We start from the raw sequence: 4,582 nt of genomic DNA on the forward strand, positions 1-4,582 counted from the left end.
TCAGTTAGCTAAAATGTGAAAGAACAAGTTTTTACCAAGGGAATTTTGCCAAGCTCCTAGCCACTGTTTTGGCACCTTTAGTTTCTATGTTTCCATGAATCTACAAAGTGGATCAGCAGGGGATTAAATTCAAAAGAGAAGCATAGCATGGTGGAGGTAAGGTTGCATTGCAGGCTATGTGAAGCGTGCTGGAAAATTGATGTTTTTTAATTGTTTAAAGTAGAGACAATAGCAGAAATTTGTCAACTAAGAAATGTTTAAAAACTTAGGCATTAAGTGTATGATGATATCTCAAGAATGCATGGAGTGATTTTTCTAGTATATGTGATAAGAATGTTAAATTGTCTCTTATTTTTAAAGAGAAGCTTAAGGAAAACTTAAAGACATTTATTCCCTAGACTTAAAATACTTTGAAATAATAAAAATGTTGTGGATAAAACATATATGGATTTCTGTATGCCAACATCACATTGTTTCATTTCAATCGCTTCTTTGTTTTTTCTTATTTCTTTTTTTTTTTTTTAGTTGGAGTATCATTCTGTCTCCCAGGCTGGAGTGCAGTGGCATGTTCACAGCCACTGCAGCCTCAACTGCTAGGCTCAAGTGATCCTTCTGAGTAGCTGAAACTACAGGTATGCACTACCACGTCAGGCCAATTTTTTTTTTAATTTATTGTAGCGATGAGGTTTCATCATGTTGCCCAGACTGGTCTCAAACTCCTAAACTTAAGCACCAGCCTTGACCTCCCAAAATGGTGGGATTACAGGCTTGAGCCACCATGCCTTGTCTCAACTTTTTCTTAATACCATAGATTCATTTTTATTGTCTAAATTAGTTCCAGATAATATCCAAATTCTGCCAGTCATTCAGTCAGGGTATGATGCTGTCATTTATTTGTGTATAATGACATAGGCAATCAAATGAGTTGTCTGAATTAAGGTATTGGCTGAATCTTAGGGCAAGGTCATTATCCCAGAGTCAGGAATTTCTTCCTTTCTTATTTTAGCCTTAGTACTGCGATTCAATTAATGAGGGTGACTTTCACGTAGGATGGCTGGCATGTGAATATTTAGCTCTCCTTTCTTTTTCCCTGCAACATACCAGCTCTGAATTAGCCTCTTAGAGTGCTTAATAATTTGTAATTCTTATTTTAGAGATGCAGAGGAGATATTTGTCTAGCAACAGGATTAATATACTTATAACAAGTTCATTTAGCCTATAGAATGCCAGAGAGCTAGTTTCAACTGTATTTTATATATGTCCTCTTCATTTTAGATAATAATGATTCACCCTTATTGATTGAATCCTGATTTTTTGTTTCTTACAATAACACATAAACACCAAGCTATAATGAGTCTTTGTTTTTATCTTTTCACAAATATTATCTCTCGAATATTAATACTAAGAATGGAACATCTTTGAAAATTCTGAAATAGATACCTTTCAGACCCCTTTCTTCTTGGTAGGGAAGCAGCATTTGTTTTCTTGTTTGAGATCTTGTGCAGTGGCTATCAACCAAATGTGAATTACTTGAAGGGTTTCTAAAAATATCTATTCCTTATCTCCAACTTCAGAGATTAACTTAAAATAAATACTAGGGGCTGATTTCTTTTAAGTTCTCCAAATGATACCTGTGTGCAGCCAGGGCTGAGGTACATCCAACACATGAATCTAGGAACTTCAAATTGAGATACTCTGCAAAAATTGTGGTAGTGAAGGGTAAAGGAATGAAAGACTGAACAAGCAGAGGGAATGAGGCACCTTCCCTGCATTATAATTATTGTTTCTTCTCATATTTAAGTATAGTAGTTATACTTATTTTATATAGTTGTTACTAGGTATATATATATATATATATATACACACACACACATATATGTGTATATATATATAGGTATATATAGAGAATTATACACCATATTTCATATATATATGATAATCTACAAAGCATTTGGATGCTGGTTAGAATTTATTAAATGCTAGTGATCATTATTATTTTCTCTTAGAGGACTCTGTACAATAGACACACTCCCTTGCTTCCTTGAATAGATACTAATGAAATTCATCTAAAGTTTCATCAGAAAGTTAAAGTGGGATGAAGAAAGAAGAGCAGTATGAAATTGATGCAGGACTCTGGGCTCATGCTTGTGGCGGGGGTCGGAGGTCAGGACGACAGTCTCAGGGGCGCAGGAGGAAGATGGCGGTGGAGTCGCGCGTGGCCATCCAGGAGATCAAGAAGGAGTCAGAGAAACCGATCCACCCAAGAAGACATGCCCGCTGCTGCTACGTGTCCTTACCACCCCAACCGCTGCCCCCACCACGTGATGAGTTCTCCCGCAGGAACGTGCTGTCCAGCGAGCTGCAGATGTGCATCTGGATAGATGCTACCTTGAAAGAACTGCCTAGTTTAGTGAAAGAAATCTACCCAGAAGCTAGAAAGAAGGGCACACACTTCAATTTTGCCATCGTTTTCACCAATGTCAAAAGACCTGGCTACCGAGTTAAGGAGATCGGCAGCACCATGTCTGGCACAAAGGGGACTGATGGCTCTATGACGCCACAGTCGCAGAAGTTTCAGATACCAAATTATTTGGACATGGTGTTCACCCCCCCAAACCCAGGTACCACCCCACTTGGGGCGCATGAGACCATATTAGATTCTATTTGCTAGTTCTTGAATTTATTTTTCGGTCAGTTATGTAAAATAAACTTATGTACTCTCCTTCCCCCATTATTGCCGTTAAACATTTAAATTCGGTGTAAATGATAATACATCTAACTTAGGCACTCGCTTTAGATGTGCTATGCTGTGATCACTAATAGAAAGTCTGTACATTCAAGCCCTTCTGTAAAATATGAAGGAAAGTGCTCTTAGCATTCTATGTGCAACCGCATTGTTAATACACGTGTCATTAAAAAAAAAAAGGAAGAAGAAAAAGAAGAAAGAAAGAAAAGAAATTGATGCAGAGAGGTTGAAATGCAAAACAGGAGAGTCACTAGACCAGGAGGACTGTCAACAGAGCCACTGCAACAGCCAGTGCAGCACTGAACACTCGCCTCATTCTCCTGAGAGTGTGACCAACGAACTTGTATTGTCTGCTCTTGTGCTCCAGAGTATTCTCATGGCTGAAGGCCTTTGCCTGTACTCAGACATATATTCTTAGAATTATACCCATGTGTTACATAGGATTTTGCTTTACAGAATGTTTATTTCAGCAAACTTTTAATTTCTACCTGGCCTACAGGAACACAAGTTATTTACAGTTTTTATATGCATTTTCTTTTTGTGTGTAATTCTATTTTTCAATATATTTGTTGAATTTTTATTAAAACATTCATATATTATCTGTGAGTATGGATAGTTCCCCCTGTCTGTATGTTTTTTTGTTTGTTTGTTTGTTTGGTATATTGTACTGGCTGGAAGGTTCAACTTAATGTTGAAGAGGAGTACTGCCCACAGAAATTTCTATCACATTCTTGAATATTAAGGAGTTTATACAGTTAATTTTAATAACACTTTTTATTGACTCCTTTAACACATCAAGTAATTTTCTTTATATTCTTTGTTTGCTTAGTGCTTGAAACTAATCAGTATAGAATTTGAACAAATGCTTTTCCTGTGTCTAGGGCTGTGTCATTCTTTATTAATTTCTCCTGTCATAAATGTATTAATTTTTTTCAATACTTCCAAGACATCACTTCTGTGTCTTTTGTCTTATAAAGTTTCTGATGAGAAGTCAGCTGTTGGCTGAACTTGGTGGCTCAGCCTATAATCCCAGCACTTTGAAAGGCCGAGGCGAGTGAATTGCCTGAGCCTGTGGGTGCGAGACCCACCTGGGCAATTTGGTGAGACCTGTCACTACATTAAATAAAAAATTACTTGGGCATGGTAGCACGTGCCTATAGTTCTGGCTACTTGGAAGGCTGAGGTGGAAGGATCACCAGAGCCCACTAGCAGGTTGATGCTAGGAGGGCCATGAATGTGCCATGGCACTCCAGCCTGGGCATTGGAATGAAACTCCAACTCAAAAAAAGAAAATCAACTGTTATCCTTTTCTTAGTTCTGAAGTTAAATTATCATTGCATCTCAGAAGTGATCCTGTACTGAATATTAATTTTATTCTTTTAAATATATTTCTGGACTCAATGTGATGTACACTTTATTAGAAATTTTCCTTGTACAGTCTTTACATGTGGATTTGAAGTTTTCTGTCTGTTCCCTGTGTTTTTTGTCTAACTGTTTATAAAGTTTGTTGAATACCTATTTCTCATGAATGATCTCCATCTCCCTCTTGAGTAATATTGACTAGCATCATTCTTTTGGGATGCTTGTCTTGTATCCATATCTCTTCTTTATTAAAATATATATACAATTCTTTACCCACATTTTATTGTGCTTTTTTTAATTATTGAGAGAGTGTTTACATGTAATGAAGTCCAGTTCTTTCACAGACATATCTTACAATTTATTTTCTCTTCTTCTGTGGTATATTTATGTATTCATTTTTAAAAAATTTTTTTAAAGGAGGATTTATTGAGAGGATGGAAAAGCTCCTACAGTGGGAGGGGATCTGAGGGGGTG

The 4,582-nt window shown here is 36.8% G+C and overlaps 1 pseudogene; it reads left to right on the forward strand.

Moving 5' to 3' along the window:
* Nucleotides 1-2,141: 2,141 nt before the first annotated feature.
* LOC103254170 lies at nt 2,142-2,657 on the forward strand (annotated as a pseudogene).
* Nucleotides 2,658-4,582: the final 1,925 nt, after the last annotated feature.

The sequence above is a fragment of the Carlito syrichta genome, unplaced genomic scaffold (assembly GCF_000164805.1).
Source record: "Carlito syrichta isolate Samal-C Ts95f unplaced genomic scaffold, Tarsius_syrichta-2.0.1 Scaffold8899, whole genome shotgun sequence".
NCBI classification, from domain to species: domain Eukaryota; kingdom Metazoa; phylum Chordata; class Mammalia; order Primates; family Tarsiidae; genus Carlito; species Carlito syrichta.